The 26,021-nt window shown below is 50.7% G+C and overlaps 3 protein-coding genes and 1 pseudogene across 7 annotated transcripts in view; 1 reads left to right on the top strand and 3 right to left on the bottom strand.

Annotated features, from left to right (window-relative positions):
- LOC115640751 (zinc finger protein 436-like) overlaps positions 1 to 26,021 on the bottom strand; it is a 452,700-nt gene that overhangs the window by 192,062 nt on the left and 234,617 nt on the right. The gene's annotated exons all lie outside the window — the stretch shown is intronic.
- The window catches only part of LOC115640827 (zinc finger protein 300-like), a 308,757-nt gene that overhangs the window by 111,069 nt on the left and 171,667 nt on the right, over positions 1 to 26,021 (bottom strand). The window lies entirely within an intron of this gene.
- LOC115640730 (zinc finger protein 260-like) overlaps positions 1 to 26,021 on the bottom strand; it is a 341,512-nt gene that overhangs the window by 85,668 nt on the left and 229,823 nt on the right. The window lies entirely within an intron of this gene.
- On the top strand, positions 30 to 16,608 carry LOC115640760 (annotated as a pseudogene).

The raw sequence follows: 26,021 nt of genomic DNA on the forward strand, positions 1-26,021 counted from the left end.
TACAGAGACGTCATGCAGGAGAACTACGAGATGGTGACCTCGCTGGGTAAGGGCTTCCCATTCATTCAGTTATTAGAAGCTGTGGGACCTACGTATCTGAATGTGTTCGGGTTCTTCCTTGGTCAGTTATATTAGTGGTGAATGGGTTCCATAATACACAGCTGCCGTGTGAGAGAGACTTGCAACTCCGTGCCCTTTCCAGTGGGACATGGGTGTCAAAACCCAATGGACAGGCAAACCATCCCCCTGCTCCACCTTTCCAAGGGGCATAAATCCAGCATTGTCCTGTCTGTGTTGTTTCTTGGCTGCACACACAATCCCTGTTCACCTCCATCCTTGGGACTAGCTCCAGCCATGTGGAGGGCTCTGGGCTCTGCGGGTTTAGAAAGAGGCAGAGGTTTAAGTGCACAGATGTGTATGAGTCAGCAAGGCCCCCAGAGCGCACAGATCCTGGGAATTCCTAGTGAAGGTGTGGTAATAATTAAACTCACCTCCACAGACAACTTCCTCTGTCCATGGGGGGCTCAGTGACCATGTTCCCGTCCTCTTGGATTCCACGTTCCTCCAGCAGAGCATAGGGACAGGTTCCACTCATAGAATGTCCTTAGTGACAAATACTCCAGCAGTCCTCCATGCACCCTGATCTGGTCTGATTCCACCCTCTGCACAGGATTTCCCATTCCCAAACCTGAGCTGATTGTCCAGCTGGAACGAGGGGAAGAGCCATGGGTGCCCGATCTCCAGGCCTGCGAGGAAAGAAGGCTTCCGAGATGCCCCCATACAGGTGAGGACTGACACAGAAACTATCTGGGAAATGATGGAAAAAGCTGAGAATCCCAAAATATGGTGTGCATATGCACCCTCAGTTCTTCCTCATTTCAGCCAGGACAGGGCTGTAGTCAGCAATTATTGCTCACGACTTTCCACACGCTTCTTAGCTGCTAGAGTTTCGTTCCCATTTCTCTTTCCCTTTGAGTGTTTGGGTGGGATGTGGAGGCAAAATCCAATTGCTCCGTCTCTCTGTTGGGTTTTCTCTCGATGCTATTCCTCTTTCTCCCCAGGACAATGACTCCTGTCTGGATTGTGTCTCTCCCAGCAGGTGCTGAGCGAGGGAGTGAGAATGAGGAGGGGAATCATCATGAGGAAGTTCCTGGAGAAGTGCAACCACAGGGGACCTTTGTGGGAGGAGCTGAAGGGAAATGTTTCAGTTCAAAGTCAGCACCAAATTCACTTAAGAAAAGCCACACAGGAGAGAGACCCCACAAGTGCTTAGACTGTGGGAAAAGTTTCATACGTCAGTCAGCCCTTGTTAGACATAAAGTAGTCCACACAGGAGAGAGACCCCACAAGTGCTTGGACTGTGGGAAAAGTTACATAAGAAGGTCAAACCTTGTTCAGCATAAGGCAATCCACACTGGAGAGAGACCCCATAAGTGTTTGGACTGTGGGAAAAGTTTCGTAAGAAGGTCACAGCTTGTTCAACATCAGGCAATTCACACAGGAGAGAGACCCCATAAGTGCTTGGACTGTGCAAGAAGTTTCATGCAAAGGTCACACCTTGTTAAACATCAGGCAATCCACACAGGAGAGAGACCCCACAAGTGCTTGGACTGTGGGAAAAGTTTCTTACAAAAGTCACACCTTGTTCAACATCAGGCAATCCACACAGGAGAGAGACGCCATAAGTGCTTAGACTGTGGGAAAAGTTTCATACGTCAGTCAGTCCTTGTTAGACATAAAGTAGTCCACACAGGAGAGAGATCCCACAAGTGCTTGGACTGTGGGAAAAGCTTCATACGAAGGTCAGAATTTGTTTATCATCAGGTAATCCACACAAGAGAGAGACCCCACAAGTGCGTGGACTGTGGAAAAAGTTTCATAAGAAGGTCACAGCTTGTTCAACATACGGCAATCCACACAGGAGAGAGACCCCACAAGTACTTGGACTGTGGGGAGAGTTTCATACGACGCTTAGACCTTGTTTGTCATCAGTCAGTCCACACAAGAGAGAGGCCCTACAAATGCGTGGACTGTGAGAAAAGTTTCAAAAGAAGGTCACACCTTGATCAACATAAGGCAATCCACACAGGAGAGAGACCCCACAAGTGCTTGAACTGTGGAAAAAGTTTCATACGAAGGACACACCTTGTTCAACATCAGGCAGTCCACACTGGTGAGAGACCCCATAAGTGCTTAGACTGTGGGAAAACTTTCATACGTCAGTCAGCCCTTGTTAGACATAAAGTAGTCCACACAGGAGAGAGACCCCACAAGTGCTTGGACTGTGGGAAAAGTTACATAAGAAGGTCACACCTTGTTACACATCAGGCAGTCCACACAGGAGAGAGACCCCACAAGTGCTTGGACTGTGGGAAAAGCTTCATACAAAGGTCAGAATTTGTTTATCATCAGGCAACCCACACAGGAGAGAGACCCCACAAGTGCTTGGACTGTGGGAAAAGTTACATAAGACGGTCACACCTTGTTCAACATAAGGCAATCCACACAGGAGAGAGACCCCATAAGTGCTTGGACTGTGGAAAAAGTTACATAAGAAGGTCACAGCTTGTTCAACATCAGGCAATCCACACAGGAGAGAAACACCCACCGGTGCTTGCTCTGTAGGTAAACATTCAGACAGAGATCAGCCATGGTTAAACAACAGAAAATCCACACAGGAGAGTGACTCTGTAAGTGCTTGGACTGTGGAAAAAGTTTCACATGTAGATCAGACCTCGTTCAACATGGGAGAATCCACACAAGAGAGAGACCCCGCAAGTGCTTGGACTCTGGGAAAAGTTTCACACAAAGATCACACCTCATTAAACATGAGAGAGTCCACACAGGATCTAAATTTCTGTGACACGTGACAAGAAAGGGTTAAGCAGCTTCTATGTAATTGACTCAGATCAGGCCTTGTTTCACATCAGGGAAAACTAAATCCTCAGTAACACTTCCAGGGCCGGCTGCAGGCACCAGACAAGGAAGGACGTGCCTGGGGCGGCACTTTATGCTTGGGGTGTCAAAAAAGCTAGAGCCGGCCCTGATCACTTCAAACTAATCTTACTGAGGGCGGCAACAGTTCCTCAGTACCTCTCTGCATTTGATTTTGTTACAAAATCAATAAGTTCAGATGGCATGAGACCAAGAGGGACAGATGGTTCCACGGGCAGTCCTCCTTTGATACCCCATTAGAGATTTCAGAAGGTCTCTTACCTCTTGATTGGCGCCTTGGGGTTCGAAGGAGAACCGTCTGCAGTAGCTGCCGCTGTCTCAGCCGGGCATTACCATCCGAGTCACGGCCCCAATAATTGTGGAAGATGACAGAGTTTTTACTTTTAGGTTGATTGTAACAGATCAGAGACAGTTTATTCTTAAGCAATTGCAAGAAGAGAACTATACACCCGGGCAGGGAATCTCCCTTACTCCAGGTAAGGCTCCAACAATAAACAGTTGGGGCAAGCCTTTCTACCTTTTTTAAATCCACAATAATGATTATAGCTGAACAACTTTGCCACTCACTGAAACCAGAAAACTGGGTCTACATGAAGGTCTATCAGCGAAAGACTGCTCTGGCTCCACGCTGGAAAGTTCCTTATCAAGTCCTTCTGACCACCAACACTGCTGTAACGTGCCAAGAACTGACTGCCTGGACCCGTGCTTCTCACTGCAAAAAGGACAATTGGAAAAGGCCACAGGTCTTCTCACTGTAGCACAGCTAACCCAAGTACAGGCTGGAGTTGGTGAATTACTTGTTATCTCTTCCCTTAGTTCAATGACCGAGAAACTTCTGATGATGACGGTGCTAAATATCACTCAGGCTGGGAAGGCATTGCAATGAGATCTGGCTTGTTCAGAAATTCAGGACTTCCTGAATGACCAGCTCATGGCCATTCAGAGTGATCTGGAGCATCAAGCTTTGCCTACGGCCCTTACAGACACTTTAGGAGTGTCATCTGATCTGTGGCCGTAAAGACTTTCTGGGTGGAAGTGCAGGCATTCGCAGTGCTCCTTCCAAGCATACGGACCGATTGGAGGGATGTGGGTTCCCACATACCGTATCCAGCTGGGTCCATGGGAAGAATGCATGTGGGATTAAATAATTCACCAAAACATTTGGGAAATTAAACTACCTGGTATGCCTAACCGATTTGTAGTCAGCGCGCCTGGAAGAACCCCCGACATTTAAATAAAAATAGGGAATCAGTGAACACTTTGGCCTTTAGAACCCCCACAGCTTCAGCGTGTACAACAACTGAAGCTAGGGGAAGTTGTCACTGTTCATGACAACGTTTGTTGGAAGGGTATGGGACAAAAAACGACCCTACAGAACACCGGCCTTTCCAAGCTAATAATAGCTGCGTGTATGTTGTAAGAGAAAACTTCAGTAGGCCTCCTCTTTCTCCCAGGCTTCTATTTATCCAAGGTAAGCTAACTGCATAAGTGAGTAGGAGGGTTGGAGAAGGGGGACAAGAAAGAAACTTGCCAAAGGAGAACGAGTGTTAGAAAAGCCAGTAACTGCAAGAGTACAACCTGTGAATAACAGGAAAAGCTTCTTTTGCTATATTTTTAATGAGGCTTGTTTTTGATAAACTTCTAAGTTACTAATAAGATTTGGAAAATGGGTGTGTAACTGTTTGTAGTTTTAAGCTTTACGGTTCCTTGTTATCGGGAGAGCTACCAGCATATGCTTGAAATAAAGAAGCTTCAGGCTGATCTGATTCAAACACAACGCGTGGTTAATTTTCCACCACAATGTGAAAGCCACCACTTTGCAAGACAGACATTTTAATCTCACCACTGCTGCAGGCAATAGAGTTATACGATCAGTCCTGAGATTCCAAATAATCCTTTAATTGAACTGCCTTAGGACCTGACCGATTCCAAAATTTGCTTCACTGCTACCAAAGGTCCAGAAAATCTCTGAATTACAAGGTCAAATTCATATACTCCAAAACATATATATCAAACTGAAAAGTGTGCCTTTCATACAGTCTATAGGGTATCTACTTTATGTACTAATTATGATGTTGTGCTATGTAACTAAGGCTGTACAACAGCCCCATCATATTATTACAATGGGAATGTTTATGCTTTTTATTGCTATTGTTTAGCGTAAAATTATGTTGTAAAGAACGTAATAATAATAATACATTACATGTTCATACTAATCCAGAGCCGGTGCTTCCATTAGGCGACCCTAGGCGGTCGCCTAGGGCGCCAGGATTTGAGGAGTGGCATTTTGTGCGCTCCCCACAGAGCATACGGGAACTTCCGGTTCCACTCTCGTTCGGCCGCCAAAGAAGGATATTCTGCCGACATGCCGCGGAAAACAGCGGGAGGCAATTGAGCAGCTCAATGATTGCCGCAGTCGCCGGGGGCATTTCAGCAGAGGGTCCTTCTTCGGCGGCGCGATGGGAGTGGAACCGGAAGCTCCTGTGCGCCTTGTGGGGAGTGCAGAAAATGCTGCCCCGCGAATTCTGCCTAGGGCGCCAGAAACCCTGGCGCCGCTCCTGTACTAACCATGCATTGTTGTTGCAGCCAACCAAAGCCCATGAGGCTAAACCATTTAATCTAAAATCAAAAATGCAAAGTTTAATAAAAATAAAAGTTTAAAATTGATTGTTGTGCTAGAGGCACAAAGGGGTGTGCATGGAAGTGTAGTAGCCATTTTGTGTTGTCAAGTGACAAAGTAAAAGACAGGCTAACCTTCTTGCTAACAGCGCAAGATTTGTAGAAGCAGGGTTTGTGCTAGGCGGCTAGGGAAATGGTCAGAAATGCTGTTCTTTGACCTTGATTTAATAATAATAAAATGTAAACTGCAGCAAAGCTTATTTTAAAAAATCAGGCAAAAATGTATACACAAACTGCAGCGATAATCGTTGTCTATTTAAAAAAAAAAAGGTATAAAGGCTTGCCCCAATTGTTTATATTTGGAGCCCTACCTAAAAAGTAAGGGAGATTCCCTGCCCAGGTGTGTAGTTCCCCTCTTGCAATTGCTTAAGAATAAACTGTCTCCAGGATAGGTTGTAGATGGTTGATGATGCGGTGGAGAGGTTTTAGCTGGGGGCTGTAGATGATGGCCAGTGATGGTCTGTTATTTTCCTTGTTGGGCCTGTCCTGTAGTAAGTGACTTCTGGGTATCCATCTTGCTCTATCAATCTGTTTCCTCACTTCCCAGGTGGGTATTGTAGTTTTAAGAATGCTTGATAAAGCTCTTGTAAGTGTTTGGGACTGGAGCAAATGCGGTTGTGTCTTGAGGCATGGCTGTAGACAATGGATCGTGTGATGTGTCCTAGATGGAAGCTGGAGGCATGTAGGTAAGTATAGAGGTCAGTAGATTTCCAGTATAGGGTGGTATTTATGTGATCATCACTTATTTGCACTGTAGTGTCCAGGAAGTGGATCTCTTATGTGGACTGGTCTAGGCTGAGGCTGACGGTGGGGTGGAAATTGTTGAAATCCTGGTGGAATTCTTCAAGGTCCTCCTTCCCATGGATCCATATGATGAAGATGTCATCAATGTAGCACAAGTAGAGGAGGGGGCGCTATAGGAAAAGAGCCGAAAAACCGTTGTTCTAGGTCAGCCATACAAATATTGGCATACTGTGGGGCCATGTGGATACCCGTAGCAGTGTCGCTGACTTGAAGGTATAAGTTGTCCCCAGATCTGAAATGGTTGTGGGTGAGGACAAAGTGAAAAAGCTCAGTTGCCAGGTGTGCTGTGGCCTCATGAGGGATACTGTTCCTGACAGTTTCTAGCCCATCCTCATGTGGAATATTTGTGTAGAGAGCATCTCCTCTCAGCAGGCTCAAAAAAGAGGCTCTCTCTGGGAAAACGCAGCCATAGGGTAACCCAATTTATTACTGAAATATGCCATAGTTCCGGAGAACGGCCACAGACTAACTCCTCAGAGACAACAAAGGACTGACTGTCCCTGTTAGAAAACTCTTATTTGGCCATCCACCGATGGAAAGAAAGGGGTAAACAAAGAAACTTACAATTCATCTCTAGCATAGTGTGGAGCTCACCTGTGCCATGGAGTTCCTTGACCCCATGACCCACTAAAGACTTTTCCAGTATAAAGGCTCTGAGTATAAGAAGGGGTGGGGAGAAGGGCTCTGGCCATGTCCCCTGCTCCATCTCTACTCATGCGAGCAAGATCACTTGAAAGACAATAGCAGCATCATTGAGCTGGGGGAGTGGTCCTACCTGGAAGGCTTTCCAATGAACATGGACTGCTGAAAGCTTTGGGGTGAGAGAAATCCCTTTCCTTGTAAGGGTACGGCTGGTCAGAACTGAGTCTAACCCATCTGCCCCCGGTTACTTCCTCCACCATCAGAAAGCAGAAGTTGTTCCTGACGCATTCCCAGCACTTATTGCACATTATTGCAAGTGCCTGGTATTCAACCATGAAATCCAGTCGAAAAGGGGACTTGAGAATATCTGGTCAGATCTACTGACCGGACACCCAAAGTCGAGTTAGTTACTGCAGGTGGGGAGGCACTGGGTCATCACTCGCATTAGATCCTACTCAGCTGGGGCTGCTTCCTAACTGCCCTGGGCAGCCACAGCTCCTAGGCCTGGCTCCAGAGGCAAGTCTCTCCTGACCTAGCCAGGGAGGGGAGGAAGAGAAGTGGAGGGTGAGCAGAGCTTTCGAGAAAGAGACAGAGTTGGGGCAGGGCCGTGGAAGGAAGAGGTGGGGCAGGGATGGGACCTCAGGGGGCAGAAGCGGGGCAGGGAAGGTTCCAGCACTCCTGCTTGAGTGTCCATTTTTATATATTTCCAAGTTGGCAACCTGAGTCGCTAGCTGAGAAGTTGTTAAAAATTTTAGCAAAGGTAGAAATAACATTTTTTCACAGCCGCAGACTTACTAGCTAGCAATAAATAAATTATGATTTTCACGTTTATAGGTGTAAGGGGATTGTTGGCCTCTTACTGCAACTTAATGAGTTGGCCATTAGTTGGCCGTCTCAATCAGTTGGCCACCTCCTAATACTGAAAGAAAGGGGAAGGGCCAATGAGAAATCAAGATCTTGAGACTGACAATGGGAAGGGGCCAATGCTTTAGGTCAGCCTGATTGACAGGGCAGGCAGGCCAATGAGGGAGTTAACAGCTGGGGTCCTCTCCTCTGTGTGAGTAGAGCTGGCTGGGCCAGAGCTGAGCGGGAGGTGCCAAGAAGAGGGGAGAGTTGGGCTGGAGGCAGAGCAGCAGCAGTGCTGTGGCGGAGGGAAACTGGAGCGGTGCAGAGCTGGGAGCAGTGACCCAAGGGGACCTTGGGCAAGGAGACGCCCTCAGTCAAGAGGCCTTGCAGGCTAGACTGGGTGTGGTTTGAGCATTGGTCTGCTAAAGCCAGAGTTGTGAGTTCAGTCCTTGTGGGAGGCCAGTTGGGGATCTGGAGAAAAATCAGTACTTGGTCCTGCTAGTGAAGGGAGGTGTCATAAACAGATAGCTAAGGGTTAATGTCTCTTTCACCTGGAGCACCTGACCAGAGGACCAATCAGGAAACCGGATTTTTTCAACTTTGAGTGGAGGGAATTGTGTGTCTGAGGTCTTTGTTTTCTGGCTGCCTGCTGTCTCTGAGCTTTGGAGAAGTAGTTCTGTTTTCTAATCTTCTGTTTCTAAGTGTAAGGACAAAGAGATCAGATAGTAAGTTATATGGTTTCTTTTCTTTGGTATTTGCATGAATATAAGTGCTGGAGTGCTTTGATTTGTATTCTTTTTGAATAAGGCTGTTTATTCAATATTCTTTTAAGCAATTGACCCTGTATTCGTCATCTTAATACAGAGAGACCATTTGTATTTTTTCTTTCTTTTTTATATAAAGCTTTCTTTTAAGACCTGTTGGAGTTTTTCTTTACTTCAGGGAACATGAGTCTGTACTCACCAGGGAATTGGTGGGAGGAAGAAATCAGGGGAGATCTGTGTGTGTTGAAGTGGCTAGCCTGATTTTGCATTCCCTCTGGGTGAAGAGGAAAGTACTTTTTGTTCCAGGACTGGGAACAGAGAGGGGGAGTCACTCTGTTTGGATTCACAGAGCTTGTGTCTGTGTATCTCTCCAGGAGCACCTGGAGGGGGGAAGGGAAAAGGGATTATTTCCCTTTGTTGTGAGACTCAAGGGATTTGGGTCTTGGGGTCCCCAGGGAAGGTTTTTCAGGGGGACCAGAGTGCCCCAAATCACTCCAATTTTTTGGGTGGTGGCAGCAAGTACCAGGTCCAAGCTGGTAGCTAAGCTTGGAGGTTTTCATGCTAACCCCCATATTTTGGACGCTAAGGTCCAGATCTGGGACTAAGGTTATGATATGGTGTAGCAGTGGTGGGATATAGACAGAATCCAGAAGCCAGTAGGAATATTATATTTTTCTTTTCTCTGCTAAGGGCTTTTTAGCAGAGAGAAACAGTTGGTTTTAAAAGGGAACCAGAGAGAATTTTTTTTTCTGCTCTCTCTGGCAGTTTGTGGCTTGCATGTTAAGCAAGAAGCCATTACCAGACTATTAACAATCTTTTGTCACACAATAGCACTCCCATTGAGAGTCATACCAGCACTATATAAATGCAAATAAAGTGTTTTTTCAGGTTTACTTAACATTGAAGATTAGCTAAAGGCACTGTTGCTAGGCAGACTTCAGGAGGCAACAGAGAACCTGCAGTTCGGAAGATAAACACCGGAGGGCACCCCAACACAAGAAAACAGGAACCATGTCTACCAAGGCAAAAATTGAGGCCGAAGACCAATTCAAAGAAGCTGAACACCGGCGACAACTGGAGCTAAAAGAAAAGGAAGAAAGCATCAAACTGGCAGCCTACCAAAGAGAACAGGCAGCCTTAGAGGCAGCACACAAAAGAAAACTAGAAGAAGAAGAGGTGGCCCACCGAAGGAAGCAAGCAGAAAAAGAGTTGGCCCACCGAAGGAAGCAAGAAGAAGAAGAGGCAGCCCACCGCTGAGACATGGAAAAACAACAAAAAGAAATGGAAAAACAACAAAAAGAAATGGAAAAACAACAAAAAGAAAATGAAGAGAAGGAAAAACAGAGAAAACATGAACTGGAGTTGGCAAAAGCTGGGCTGCATGTGCCAGCCAACCCTAACAACCCGGCACCAATTATTGCTCCACAGCACAGGAAATTTCCCACCTACAAGGCAGGTGATGACACCGAGGCCTTCTTGGAAAATTTTGAAAGAGCCTGTCTTGGGTACAGCATCCCCGAAGACCAGTACATGGTAGAATTAAGGCCACAACTCAGTGGACCTTTAGCAGAGGTGGCAGCTGAAATGCCTAAGCAGCAAATGAATGACTATAGACTTTTTCAAACCAAGGCCAGATACAGGATGGGGATAACCCCAGATCATGCCCGTCGGCGCTTCAGAACCCAAAAGTGGAAACCAGAGGTGTCATTTCCCAAACACGCCTACTACATTGCAAAAAACTATGAGGCCTTGATAACAGGAAACAACATTCAAACCTTGGAAGAACTGAACCTCCTCATACAAATGGAGCAGTTCTTGGATGGTGTTCCTGAAGACATCACACGGTACATACAAGATGGAAATCCCAAAGATATCGCTGAGGCGGGGAGATTGGAGCCAAATGGATGGAACTGGCAGAAAGCAAGAAAGCTACTGTCAAGGGGAACGATTACCCCAGGGGGCACACAGACCATAAACCCTACAACCGAGGACAGCCAAAGACCCCACATACCACCCAAGTAAAGCCACAGATTACCTACCCTTCAACCTCACCAGTCTCCAGTAACTCACCTCGGCCCAGTGACCCATCAGATGGAAGATGCTTTAAGTGTAATGAACTGGGACATATCAAGGCCAACTGTCCAAAGAACACCATGCGTTGGGCTGGAGGCAGAGCAGCAGCAGTGCTGTGGCAGAGGGAAACTGGAGCAGTTCGGAGCTGGGAGCAGTGGACCAAGGGGACCTTGGGCAAGGAGACACCCTCAGTCAAGAGGCCTTGCAGGCTAGACTGGGTGTGGTTTGAGGATTGGTCTGCTAAAGCCAGGGTTGTGAGTTCAGTCCTTGTGGGAGGCCAGTTGGGGATCTGGAGAAAAATCAGTACTTGGTCCTGCTAGTGAAGGGAGGGGGCTGGACTCGATAACCTTTCAAGGTCCCTTCCAGTTCTAGGAGATTGGTATATCACCAGTTCTTTATTTATAAATAACCCTGACAGGAAGAGACTGATCTAGGAAGAAGGGTCCTGCCACCTAGAGCCTGAGGGCATATGGCCACCACCAGAGTGAGGCCATGGCTACACTGGCACTTTACAGCGCTGCAACTTTCGCGCTCAGGGGTGTGAAAAAATACCCCCCTGAGCGCTGCAAGATACAGCGCTGTAAAGGCTCAGTGTAACAGTGCTGCAGAGCTGGGAGCGCGGCTCGCTACACCTGTAAGGTGTAGCTCCGACCACACTCACACTTCTCGGCAGCGCTTTGAAATTCCAAGTGTAGCCATAGCCTAAGTGTCTGATCCGCAGCATCCCTGCAGAACAGCCAGGGCCTGGGCAGGTATCCTGAGACATGGGAGGAACGGACTGTGAATTGCATTCGCATTCCCACTTTTCTCCTTATTTTTGTATTACTTGTTGTTTAATAAATTGTATTTGTTCTGAACTCTGTGTAATGATCAGGGAAGCATCCAGAGTGAAGGGAACACCCCACAATGAGGATACTTGTCGTGGGTGATCATAAGAAGATTGGGGGTTGAGCACCTCAGGAGCCCTGAGCCCAGCCTTGGGGTTATGGGGACCAGGGTGGAGGGCGGGTCCTGGAGGTCATGCAGGCCTCTGAGTAAAGGACTCAGATCCTTTCGCTTGCCAATTCCACCCTTGTGCCATATAAGCCAGAAAAGGTCCCCACACTAGGAGGAACATCCCCCCCTCTTACCTGTGTGAATATTTATTGGCTTCTCCTAAAGTTAGTTAGGATTCTAGAGGAAAGTGTCAGAGCAGCCACCAGTGAGAGTTGCTGGCCACACTGTGAGACCACCAAATTTGGTCGTGAGACGCCCTGGGCTAAATACTCATGATGGGCCCTTCTGACCTTAGAGCCTGGGAGTGGAACAGGAGCCGGACCCAGGGATGCTGCAGAGTGACGGATTCAGCGCTAGGACCCAGGAGCGGCCGGGAGGCGGCTGTGGGGCAGCGAGCGCTGGGCTCCGGCCCGGTAGCAGGAAGTGACTCGCAGCCGCTGCGGTGACTCTGGCTCCCAGGCTCCTGGCGAGATCCCCGAGCCCCGGCGGCTGGTGCTGGGAGCCCGGAGCCCTGGCTGCAGCCGGGAGAGGGGAATCTCCAGCAGGGCCCTTCCCGCTGCTCCCCAGGAGCCTCTCCCAGGGCAGAGCCCCCAGCCCGGCCCGGCCCCTGCCCCGGGGGGCCCCGCTCGGAGGGAAAGTGAGAGGGACCCGCCCCCCGGCACCCCCGGGCTGTAGGGGGCGGAGGCTAAAGAGGTGCGGGGGGTGAGGGCAGGCGGGGAGAGCGGGATGGGGGCAGGAGGCGGGTGCTGGGGATGCGGGGGACAGGCTGGGATGGGGGAAGGTGTGAGCGGGGGACACTGAGAAGGAAGGGGAGATGTGGGGTGGCGGGAGATCCCCAGGCAGCTTCTCTGCCCCATGGGACACAAGTGCAGAGGAGTGAAGAGACTCTCTTCTCCAGGAACTGGTGCCCCCAGCTTTCGGAGTGATGGGGGGCAAGGTGGGGAACTAACCCCTCAGGGATCAGAGGCTACAAGGCAAAAACCCAGCCCCCCACCCACACCCACACCCTGCTCCCTGTGTGTTACTGTCACACACATTCGTGCTGATGGGGTCTGTGTGTCTTGAGTGTTGGGGGCTGCCCGGGGCCCTGGTCTGATTTCCCTGCAGGTTTCCGATCTCAGCCACACCAGAGTCAGACCAGAGTCACTGCTGTCTCTGGCAGGGGGAGAGTGTGGATGTGCCAATGGGATCAGCCTCTGCCTGCCTGTCCCTGGGGTCTGCAGGGGGAGTCCAGGGCTGCTCATTCTTCAGGTGTTGCCACCAGAGGGCTGTGGCTGTTGCTAAAGGAGAGGGGTTTACACTGCAATGGGGGACAATCCCCCAAAGTGGCCCCTTTGATTCTGCTCTTTTTCTAGCATGTGGCTCAGAGATGCTGTTACTGGGAGGGTCTGAAGAGGCTGTGTGGAACTGGGGTGTGACATGGACTGAAGCCCCTTCTGTAACCTCCCCCGTCGCCTCTCTCGCCCTGACAGGCTGAGGAATCACGTCCACATTTCACTCCAGATCGGCCCATCTTCCAGGGGACAGGGAAGGGAAATGGCTGCGATGCAGCCAGCTCAAGTAGGGCATTTTTAGGGAGGGGCTGGACAGGGTGAGGGAGAGGCAGGGAGGAGACCTGGTATGAGAAACCTCCTGATTTTCTGAGGGGGCCAATTGGTGATGGGGGAGGGGAGACGGGACATTCCCCAATTCTCAAACAGGATTTAACCCCCTTGCACAGGGCTGGGAACATTTTCCAGGCTCCCAGTGCTGGAGCCTGACCCCACTGGCCAGAGGCTGCTGTGAAATACGCAGGGAAGCTGCTGGGATTCCTGTCCCCGTCTCTGGCTCAGAGCTCTGCTTCCCATATCAGCCTGTGGCTGGCAGGTGTGTGGGAAATGAGAAGACCCTGCCCTGCTCCGTGTGCTGGGGGGACAAGGAACTCCTACCTTCTCCCACCCCCTGAAGCCTCCTGGCTCCTCTGAGCAGGATGGGGGTGGGATTCTGCTGCTCTGGCCCTCCCAGACCTTCTATTTCTTTATCCTTCCTCCCACGTGACTAGGGGGACTGTGGCTGGGGCAGCAGGTGCTGAGTGGGGGAGACTCTTGTTGTTTCAGATGCCGGTGACCTTCGAGGAGGTGGCTGTGTATTTCACCCAGGGGCAAGAGGCTCTGCTGGACCCCGCTCAGAGAGCCCTCTACAGGGACGTCATGCAGGAGAACTACAAGACGGTGACCTCGCTGGGTAAGGGATTCCCATTCCCTCAGTTATTAGAAGCCGTGGGGTCTGCATGTCTGAATCTGGTCAGGTTCTTCCCTGGTCAGTTAGATCAGAGGTTAGTGGGTTCCATAACGCACAGCTGCCATGTGAGAGAGACTTGCATCTCTGTGTCCCCTCCAGTGGGACATGGCTGTCAATACCCAATGGACAAGCTAACCGATTCCTACTCCTCCAGCTTTCAAAGGGGCATAAATCCAGCATTGTCCTGTCTGTGTTATTTCTTGGCTGCGCACACAATCCCTGCTCACCTCCCTCCTTGGGAATAGCTCCAGCCCTGGGGAGGGCTCTGGGCTGTGCAGGTTTAGAAAGAGGCAGGGCTTTAAGTGCAGACATGTGTGTGAGTCAGCAAAGCTCCCAGAGCGCACAGATCCTGGGAACGCCTAGTGAGTGTGTAGTAATATTTCAAGTCACCTCCCCAGGGAACTTCCTCTGCGCAAGGGGGCTCAGTGACCGTTTTCCTGTCCTTTTGGTTTCCACGTTCCTCCAACAGGGACTGGTTCCACTCACAGAATGTCCTTTATGACACATACTCCACCAATGCTCCATGCACCCTGATGTCTGATTTCACCCTCTGCACAGGAATTCCCATTCCCAAGCCTGAGCTGATCACCCGGCTGGAACGAGGGGAAGAGCCGTGGGTGCCCAATCTCCCGGCCTGGGAGTAAAGAAGGCTTGTGAAATGTGCCCACACAGGTGAGAACTGACACAGAAACCATCTGGAGAATGAAGGCAAAAATTAAGAATCCCAAATTATGGTGTGAGTAATGCCCTCAGTTCTTCCTCCTCTCATGCAGGGTTGTAGTCAGCAGATATCACTCATGCCTTTCCACCCATCCTGTTAGCTGCAGGAGTTTCCTTCCCTCTGACTGTTTGGGTGGGATGTGGAGGCAGAATCCAATTGCTCAGTCTTTGAGTTGGGTTTTGCCTCAGTGTTATTCCTCTTTCTCCCCAGCGCAATGACTCCTGTCTGGATTGTCTCTCTCCCAGCAGGCGCTGAGCGAGGAGGTGAGACCAAGGAGGGGAATCCTCATGAGGAAGTGTCCAGGGAAATGGAACCACAGGGGACGTCTCTGGAAAGAACTGAAGGGAATTTTTCCCAGTGCTGGGATCAGAGAGAAGCCTCGGGAAATTGGCACAGGTCAGAGAGGCTTGTGGGAAATCACCCAAGGAAGAAAGTGGATGACTCTATTAATGGTGGGGGAGGAGACAAGGATCCCAGAGCGCAGCAGGCAAATCACAAGGAGGAGACACCCGGGCACTGCCTCCAATTTGGGAAAGAATTAATTCTAAAATCACAATTTGTGACACCTCAGACATTCCATACTGGAGAGAAACCCCTTCAATGCTTGGACCGTGGCGAAAGCTTCACTAGCCACTCAGATCTTAATGACCATGGGAGAAGCCACACTGGAGAGAAGCCCATTCAATGCCCTGAGTGCGGGAAATGTTTCAGTTCTAAGTCAGCACTAATTTCACATCAAGGAAGCCACACAGAAGAGAGACCCCATAAGTGCTTAGACTGTGGGAAAAGTTTCATACAAAGGTCAAAGCTTGTTAAGCATCAGGCAGTCCACACAGGAGAGAGACCCCACAAGTGCTAGGACTGTGGGAAAAGTTTCAGGCGGAGGTCACACCTCCTGAAACATCAGGCAGTCCACACAGGAAAGAGACCTCATAAGTGCTTGGATTGTGGGAAAAGCTTCAAGCAGAGGTCACACCTTCTTAGACATCAGGTAATCCACACAGGAGTGGGACCTCACAAGTGCTTGGACTGTGGGAAAAGTTTCAAGCGGAGATCAGACCTTGTTAATCATCACGGGATCCACACAGGAGAGAGACCCCACAAGTGCTTGGAATGTGGGAAAAGCTTCATACGGAGGTCAAAGCTTGTTAATCATCAGGCACTCCACACAGGAAAGAGATCCCACAAATGCTTGCGCTGTGGAAAAAATTTCATACACAGGTCAAGCCTTGTTGATCATCAGGCAATCCATACAGGAGAGAAACCCCATAAGTGCTTGGACTGTGGGAAAAGTTTCTTACAGAGGTCATACTTTGTTAAACATCAGGTAGTCCACTCAGGAGAGAAACCCCATAAGTGCTTGTACTGTGAGAAAAGTTTCATACAGAGGTCAGACCTTGTTAAACATCAGGCAATCCATACAGGAGAGAGACCCCATAAGTGCTTGGCTTGTGGGAAAAGTTTCATACGGAGGTCAGACATTGTTAAACATCAGGCTGTCCACACAGGAGAGAGACCCCATAAGTGCTTGGAATGTGGGAAAAGTTTCAAACGGAGGTCAGGCCTTATTGATCATCAGTCAGTCCACAGAGGAGAGAAACCCCATAAGTGCTTGGACTGTGGGAAAAATTTCACACGGAGATCAGTCCTAGTTAAACATCAGAGAATCCACACCGGAGAGAGACCCCATAAGTGCTTGGAGTGTGGGAAAAATTTCAGAGAGAGATCACACCTCATTAAACATGGGAGAATCCACACAGGATCTAAACTTCTGTGACACATGACAAGAAAGGGTTAAACAGCTTGCATGTAGTTGACTCAGGCCTGATGTACACTAGTTTGTTATTTCCGAATTAGACGAGTTAATTAAAAAAAAATTATTCCGTCCACACGACCAAACTGCTTTTTTCGATTTTAAGGGCTGTTTATTCCGATTTCTGTATTCCACCTCGGCAAGCAGAATAATGCTTAAATCGAGATCGCTATCTTGGGTTAAAGGTATTGTGGATGCAATTCGCCATGATTGGCCTCGGGAAGCTATCCCAGAATGCTCCCTTGTGACCGCTCTGGACAACACTCTTGTTAGGATATAGATATTCAGGCCTGTCTGCAAAGGCCTATACTGTAAGAATTTAGGTGTATTCTTATCACTTAGCTAGTTACAGAGGTATAGAAGAAGGAATCAGAATCACTGTCTGCCAGTGTAAGGGCCTCCTCTCACTGTGACAGTCTGAGGCCTAGTTCTTAGGCTAAGGCCTTTGGCTAAGCAGCAGAGGCAGCCATAAGCTGGGAATTGTATGGTCACATCCTCACATTCCAAACTAGTCACATTGATATGAGGTGTTATTGGGCTGTTAGGAATACAATCCTGTCCTGATAGTCGTATCACCTCTAGAGAAAGGGAAGAGCCTAGAAGATGTAAAAGGAAACTTCGTTTGATAGCATCCTGTCTGGCAAGAACTTACTTATCAATAGCTAGGTTATGAAATCCTCATTTCTGTGTTGTTCTATCACTGTAATATCCATTTCCCTGTTGTTTGTCTGTATAATCTCTGTCTGGTTCTGTGATTGTGTCTGTCTGCTGTATAATTAGTTTTGTTGAGTGCAAACCAATTAAGATGGTGGGATATAATTGGTTAAATAACCATGTTACAGTATGTCAGGATTGGTTAGTTAAATTTCAGTAAAATGATTGGTTAAGGTATAGCTAAGCAGAAGTCAAGTTTTACTATATAGTCTGCTGTCAATCAGGAAGTAAGGAGGGGAATGGGAACAGGGACTCGGGGTGGCGGAATTGGAATCGTGTTTTCCTAAGTGGGGGGAATGAGAGCAGGGAATGGGAACAAGGACACAGGCAAGGCTCTGTGGTGTCAGAGCTGGGAAGGGGGACACTGATGAAGGGAACTGGAATGATGCTTGCTGGAAGTTCACCCCAATAAACATTGAATGGTTTGAGCCTTTGGACTTCGGGTATTGTTGCTCCCTGTTCATGCAAGAAGGACCAGGGAAGTGAGAAGGTGAAGGAATAAGCCCTCTAACAACTCTTAACTCCAATGCAACTCCCAGGTGGGCAGGAAAAGCTCCGGGAACTTTTGAATTTCGTTTCCTGTTTGGTGACCATCAGCACAGTCCACTGTCACAGGCGTCCATGCAGAGTACACCATCACAAGAGATCACGGAAAAAACAAACTCGGGATGACATGTTCGCCGAGCTCATGCAGCCCTCTCGCTCTGATAGGGCCCAGCTGAATGCGTGGAGGCAAACAATTGTGGAGTTCCGTAGAGCATTACAGGAACTCGAAGAGAGGAGGGATGCACGCGATGAGAGCAGGCAGGATGCTATGGTCAAGCTAATGGCGGAGCAAACAGACATGCTCCGATCTAATGCGAGAAAGGCAGCAAGACCACACGGGGGGCAGCATTTTGTGCGCTCCCCACAGGGCACACGGGAGCTTTCGGTTCCACTCTCGTCACACCGCCAAAGAAGGATCTTCTGCCAGTGTGCCGCGGAAAACAGCGGGAGGCAATTGAGCAGCTCAATGATTGCTGCTGTTGCCAGTGGCATTTCGGCAGAGGGTCCTTCTTCGGCGGCACGATGGGAGCAGAACCGGAAGCTCCCGTGCGCCCTGTGGGGAGCGCACAAAATGTTGCCCCGCGATTTATGCCTAGGGCGCCAGAAACCCTGGCGCCGCTCCTGTACTAACCATGCATTGTTGTTGCAGCCAACCAAAGCCCATGGGGCTAAACCATTTAATCTAAAATCAAAAAGGCAAGGTTTAATAAAAATAAAAGTTTAAAATTGATTGTTGTGCTAGAAGCACAAAAAGGATGTGCGTGGAAGTGTAGTAGCCATTTTGTGTTGTCAAGTGACAAAGTAAAAGACAGGTTAACCTTCTTGCTAACAGCGCAAGATTTGTAGAAGCAGGGTTTGTGCTAGGCGGCTGGGGAAATGGTCAGAAATGCTGTTTTTTTACCTTGATTTAAATAATAATAAAATGTAAACTACAGCAAAGCTTATTTAAAAAACTCAGGCAAAAATGTATACACAAACTGCAGCGATAATCGTTGTCTATTTAAAAAAAAAAGGTAAAAAGGCTTACCCCAATTGTTTATATTTGGAGCCCTACCTAAAGTAAGGGAAATTCCCTGCCCTGGTCTGTAGTTCCCCTCTTGCAATTGCTTAAGACTAAACTGTCTCCACGATAGGTTGTAGATGGCTGATGATGCAGTGGAGAGGTTTTAGCTGGGGGCTGTAGATGATGGCCAGTGGTGTTCTGTTATTTTCCTTGTTGGGTCTGTCCTGTAGTAAGTGACTTCTGGGTATCCATCTTGCTCTGTCAATCTGTTTCCTCACTTCCCCAGGTGGGTATTGTAGTTTCAAGAATGCTTGATAAAGGTCTTGTAGGTGTTTGTCTCTGTCTGAGGGACTGGAGCAAATGCGGTTGTGTCTTGAGGCATGGCTGTAGACAATGGATAGTGTGATGTGTCCTGGATGGAAGCTGGAGGCATGTAGGTAAGTATAGAGGTCAGTAGGTTTCCAGTATAGGGTGGTATTTATGTGATCATCTCTTATTTGCACTGTAGTGTCCAGGAAGTGGATCTCTTATGTGGACTAGTCCAGGCTGAGGCTGACGGTGGGATGGAAATTGTTGAAATCCTGGTGGAATTCTTCAAGGGCCTCCTTCTCATGGGTCCATATGATGAAGATGTCATCAATGTAGCACAAGTAGAGGAGGGGGCGCTAGGGGAAAAGAGCCGAAAAACGGTTGTTCTAGGTCAGCCATAAAGATGTTGGCATACTGTGGGGCCATATGGATACCTGTAGCAGTGTCGCTGACTTGAAGGTATAAGTTGTCCCCAGATCTGAAATGGTTGTGGGTGAGGACAAAGTGAAAAAGCTCAGTTGCCAGGTGTGCTGTGGCCTCATGAGGGATACTGTTCCTGACAGCTTCTAGCCCATCCTCATGTGGAATATTGGTGTAGAGAGTGTCTCCTCTCAGCAGGCTCAAAAAAGAGGCTCTCTCTGGGAAAACCGAGCCGTAGGGTAACCCAGTTTGTTACTAAAATATGCGATAGTTCCGGAGAATGGCCACAGACTAACTCCTCAGAGACAACAAAGGACTGACTGTCCCTGTTAGAAAACTCTTATTTGGCCATCCACCAATAGAAAGAAAGGGATGAACAAAGAAACTTACAATTCATCTCTAGCATAGTGTGGAGCTCACCTGTGCCATGGAGTTCCTTGACCCCATGACCCACTAAAGACTTTTCCAGTATAAAGGTTCTGAGTATAAGAAGGGGTGGGGAGAAGGGCTCTGGCCATGTCCCCTGCTCCATCTCTACTCATGGGAGCAAGATCACTTGAAAGACAATAGCAGCATCATTGAGCTGGGGGAGTGGTCCTAGCTGGAAGGCTTTCCAATGAACATGGACTGCTGAAAGCTTTTGGGTGAGAGAAATCCCTTTGCTTGTTGGGGTACGGCTGGTCAGAACTGAGTCTAACCCATCTGCCCCCGGTTACTTCCTCCACCATCAGAAAGCAGAAGTTGTTCCTGACACATTCCCAGCACTTATTGCACACTATTGCAAGTGCCTGGTTTTCAACCATGAAATCCAGTCGAAAAGGGGACCTGAGAATATCTGGTCAGATCTACTGACCGGACACTCTAAGTCGAGTTACTGCAGGTGGGGAGGCACTGGGTCATCACTTGCATTAGGCCCTACTTAGCTGGGTCTGCCTCCTACCTGCCCTGAGCAGCTGCAGCTCTTAGGCCTGGCTCCAGAGGCAAGTCTCTCCTGACCTAGCCAGGGAGGGGAGGAAGAGAAGTGGAGGGTGGGCAGAGCCTTGGAGGAAGAGGCAGAGTTGGGGCAGGAATGGGACCTCAGGGGGCAGAGGCGGGGCAGGGAAGGTTCCAGCACTCCTGCTTGAGTGTCCATTTTTAAATATTACCAAGTTGGCAACCTGAGTCGCTAGCTGAGAAGTTGTAAAAATTTTAGCAAAGGTAGAAATAACATTTTTTCACAGCCGCAGACTTACTAGCTAGCAATAAATAAATTATGATTTTCACGTTTATAGGTGTAAGGGGATTGTTGACCTCTTACTGCAACTTAATGAGTTGGCCATAGGTTGGCCGTCTCAATTGGTTGGCCACCTCCTAATACCAAAAGAAAGGGGAAGGGGCAATGAGAAATCAAGATCCTGAGACTGACAATAGGAAGGGGCCAATGCTTTAGGTCAGCCTGATTGACAGGGCAGGCAGGCCAATGAGGGAGTCAGCAGTCCGGGGTCCTCTCGTCTCCTCTGTGTGAGTGGAGCTGGCTGGGCCAGGGCAGAGCGGGAGGTGCCAAGGCAAGTGGAGAGTTGGGATGGAGGCAGAGCAGCAGCAGTGCTGTGGCAGAGGGAAACTGGAGTGGTGCAGAGCTGGGAGCAGTGACCCAAGGGGACCCTGGGCAAGGAGACGCCCTCAGCCAAGAGGCCTTGCAGGCTAGACTGGGTGTGGTTTGAGCATTGGTCTGCTAAAGCCAGAGTTGTGAGTTCAGTCCTTGAGGGAGGCCAGTTGGGGATCTGGGGAAAAATCAGTACTTGGTCCTGCTAGTGAAGGCAGGGGGCTGGACTCGATGACCTTTCAAGGTCCCTTCCAGTTCTAGGAGATGATATATCATCATTTATTTATTTATTTATAAATAGCCCTGACAGGAAGAGACTGATTTAGGAAAAAGGGTCCTGCCACCTAGAGCCTGAGGGCATGTGGCCAGCACCAGAGTAAATGTCTGATCCGCAGCATCCCTGCTGCACAGCCAGGGTCTGGGCAGGAGGCCTGGGACATGGGAGGAACGGACTGTGAATTGCCTTTGCATCCCACAGACGCTGTTTGTGGTTCTCCCCCCCAGAGATATGTTTTTCTTTACTCTTTCCCACTTTTCTCCTTATTTTTGTATTACTTGTTTAATAAATCGTATTTGTTCTGAACTCTGTGTAATGATCAGGGAAGCATCCAGAGTGAAGGGAACACCCCACAATGGGGATATCTGTCGTGGGTGATCACAAGAAGATTGGGGATTGAGCACCTCAGGAGCCCTGAGCCCAGCCTTGGGGTTATGGGGACCAGAGTGGGGGGGGGGTCCTTGAGGTCATGCAGGCCTCTGAGTAAAGGACTCAGATCCTTTTGCTTGCCAATTTCATCCTGGTGCCATATAAGCCAGAGAAGTTCCCCACACTAGAAGGAATATCCCCCTCTCTTACTTGTGTGCATATTTATTGGCTTCTCCTAAAGTTAGTTAGGATTCTAGGGGAAAGTGTCAGAGCAGCCACCAGTGAGAGTTGCTGGCCACACTGTGAGGCCACCAAATTTGGTCGTGAGACCCCCTGGGCTAGATGCTCCTGATGGGCCCTTCTGACCTTAGAGCCTGGGAGTGGAGCAGGAGCTGGTGTAAGGACAGAAACAGTGACCGCTCCAGATTTCGACTTTGGCTGCACCGAGCATGCGTAGTAAACTTTGCTGTCGCCGCTGCCCTCTCTCTGCCCTCACTTCTGCTTACGATTTGCTGCCTCCTCTTTGGGGGGGTTTTAAAAGCACCAAGGGGGGCAAATCGCAGCGGGGGGGGGGCTGCCAGGGTCTGAGCAGGGGGCAAAAATTTACTGGCCAGGGGGGATCAAACTGCCGTAGGTAGCGGCGGGAGGGGGCTGAAGGGGGAAAATCGGGGGTGGGGGGTGGTAGCCGGGGTTAAGCCCGGGGGGGGGGGGAGACGCTGCCAGACCCTGTGCGGGAACAAACCCCCCGTTTAGGGAGGGGAAGAGGGGGGAACAGCGACCCCTGGGGATGAGCCATCCGCTGTGCTCGCAAATCTGGGGGTGTCGGGGGTTGGGGGGGGCAGAGGCTGTTTTCGTTCTGCTCCCAGGACGCTGCATGACCCGGAGCCCCGGTTCCTGGGGCTGGGTCTTAAAGGCACAGACCTCCCAATTCCTACATTGTCAAAGCTCAGACACCGCAGCTCCTCTTTGTCTCACACAAGTGTTGCAGGGCTGTTACTGCTCCAGCCAGGAGGCTGAATGCGGTGAAATATTGTACAGACCCCCCCTCCCTCAAAGTCTGCCTCTCACGCTTTGACTTTGTAAAAGTGTCTCTGTCACTTTCTATGTCTGTATGAAATCACTGCAGCTTCTTTCTCTTACACAACGTGCTGAGTTGCTAACTCCCTCCCAGAGCCCACGTGTCTGCACCCCCTGCTACACCCCAGGTCAGAGCCTGCCCCCCTCACTCAAACACCCAGCCCAGTACAAGGGCCCTGTTTACAACCCGGGAGCTGCCAGACGGGCACTGTCCAGCCCAGCCCTGTGCTGCCATCCTCCTTCTTCCCCTTCGGTGTGGGCCCATGCTGCACCATGCTACCCCCCCTGCCCAACACCCCTCTGGCTCCCTACGCCCACTGCCAGACCACCCAGAGACCCCCACACACCCCTGCCCAGCACCCCTCTGGCTCCCTACGCCCAGTACCACACCACCCAGAGACCCCCCCACACCCCTGCCCAGCACCCCTCTGACTCCCTACGCCCACTGCCACACCACCTAGAGACCCCTCCACACCCCTGCCCAGCACCCCTCTGACTCCCTACGCCCAGTGCCACACCACCCAGAGACTCTCGCACACACACACACACACCCCTGCCCAGCACTCCTCTGACTCCCTACGCCCAGTGCCACACCACCCAAAGACCCCCATACACACTCCTGCCCAGCACCCCTCTGACTACCTATGCCCAGTGCCACACCACCCAGAGACCCCTCCACACACTCCTGCCCAGCATCCCTCTAGCTCCCTACGCCCAGTGCCACACCACCCAGAGACCCCCCACACACCCCTGCCCAGCACCTCACCCCTCTGACTACCTACACCCAGTGCCACACCACTCAGAGACCCCCCCCACACACACACCCCTGCCCAGCACCCCTCTGACTACCTACACCCAGTGCCACACCACCCAGAGACCCCTCCACACACTCCTGCCCAGCACCCCTCTGACTCCCTACGCCCAGTGCCACACCACCCAGAGACCCCCACAAGCCCCCGTGCCCAGTGCCCTCCCAGACCACTTCCCCACCCACTCAGAACCCCCCAAGAGATCCTCTTACTGCCCAGTCACCCCCTAGCTGAAGACCCCTCACAGCCCTTCCACAACTGAGCCCCCTCACAGATCCCCTCACTGCCCCACCACCACAACTGCACAGTGCCCCGCACAGACACCCCACACTTCGCAGTGCCCCAAGACACACAGATCTCCCCACGCCCCCACTGCCCAGCATCCTCCCAGACCCACTAGAGACCTACCCTCCCACATCCAGTGGTGAGCTGAAGCCGGTTCCCACAGCTCCAGTAACCGGTTGCCAAAATTATACCTCCGTGGAGAACCGGTTGTTAAAGGGCCAGGAGGTGGGCAAAGAACTCCAGTCCGCAGGCTGGACCCAGGACCGGCGCTAGTGTTTTTAGCGCCCTAGGCGCACGGCCATTTGGCCGCCCCGTGCGCTTATCCGCGGCTGCACTGGAACTGCCGCAGGCGTGCCTGCAGGAGGTCCACTGGAGCCTCGGGAGCAGCAGACTGTCTGCAGGAATGTCTGCTGCAGGTCCACCGGAGCCGCCTGCCACCCCACCCCCGGCAAAATGCCGCCCCCCAATAATCCTGGCGCCCTGGACGATTACCTAGGCCACCTGAATGGAAGCACCGGCCATGGCTGGACCATCCTGTTGCTCCCAGGATTCCCAACTGGGGAGGCTGAGGCTCCCCTGGCCCTTGCCCCGTTTCCCCCCACTGCAGTGTGTTCAGCCACCGACATCAGCTTGGCAGCTCAGCTGAGCTTGAGAGTGTCGTCCTGCTGCCGCTTTTTGAGAGGCCTGGCAAGGTGGCGGGGGTGTGTGTGTCCTGCTGCAAGCTCCAGGGCTGGCCAGAAGAGAGGGGAGGAGGCAAGCGGGGCAACTGGCCCTGGCCCTGGAGGGGCCCCCAGCCCCACCAGTATGTCCCCCCCAGCCCCAGCTCCCCACCCTTAAATCAGAACTTTTTATAGTGAACTGGTTGTTAAGATTTTGGCAGCTCATCACTGGCCACACCCTAACCCCCAGCCACAATAGCCAGCCCTGATGGGAGGTGACTGTGTCTGCCAGGCTGAGCTGGCAGCGCAGCCAGAGCTAGTCCTGGGGCAGGAAAACTCCGGCCCCTTGGGAGTGGTGCAATCAGCCGGGCTGGAGCACAGCCTACGCAGGCCAAGCTCCCTCAGGACCCAGTTCAGCCTCTCCCCACCCCCTACTGTCCCCTGTGACTGGCCGAGACTGGCCCAGCCTCTGCACCAGTCCCAGGTGGCTCTTCCCCCAGGGAGGCAGGTGGGGCCCCACAGGTCCCAGGCAGTGGAGACAGCTCAGAGCTGGAGCATTGCTGGGGAGCAGGGCAGATCCCTGAGACATGACTCCCGAGATCCCACCCACACCCATTGGCCCCGTGGCCACCAGCCTTGCCAAGCGCGCGCACGCACGCGCACGCACACACACACAACTTCTCTCTCCCTGCTTTCCTATCACCAGTTATGTTACTACAGGATGAAATGTAGACATCCCATAAAATAGCTAGTTCCACACTGTTCTTCAGACCTCAGATCACTGAAATGCAGCTTGGCATTTGAGATACTGTATGATTGTAGTACAGTTTGCGACATCACAGAAACCTTCCTCTCTCCAAGTTTACACCTCACCACACCCTTTAGCAATAACGTAACCATTAAACAGGTTCTGAATCAGTCGTCTTTCTTCCCAATTTAGTTTTAACAAAAATGCTGCAACATAAGTAGCTATGGGAGATGACAGTGCAACTACTAGGTATCAATGGGGAAAAGTGTGCGAGTAATGTCCTGGATATACTGGCATGGCTGGCTTTAGGCCAATTCAACCAATTCCCCTGAATCAGGCCCTGCCCTGGTTCAGTGTACTGGCAAGAGCGAGTGCACTGTACTGGGGTGGCCCGGCTTCCCCAGGGGGCAATTTAAAGGGCTTGGGGCTCCTAGCAGGAGCAGGAGCCAGCCCTGCATCCCCTGCCCTATCCCCAGCCAACCACCCCCTGCCCTGTCTCCAGCCAACCCCTGCCACACACCCTTGCCTGAAGCCAGCCAGTCCTGCACTCCTCTGTCTCCAGCCCTGCCAACCCATGCCTGAGCCCCCTGTGTCCCTGCCTGAAGCCAGCCAGCCCACCCCACCCCACACATACCTATCTCCAGCCATCC

Source organism: Gopherus evgoodei, unplaced genomic scaffold (genome assembly GCF_007399415.2).
Source record: "Gopherus evgoodei ecotype Sinaloan lineage unplaced genomic scaffold, rGopEvg1_v1.p scaffold_32_arrow_ctg1, whole genome shotgun sequence".
Taxonomy (NCBI): domain Eukaryota; kingdom Metazoa; phylum Chordata; order Testudines; family Testudinidae; genus Gopherus; species Gopherus evgoodei.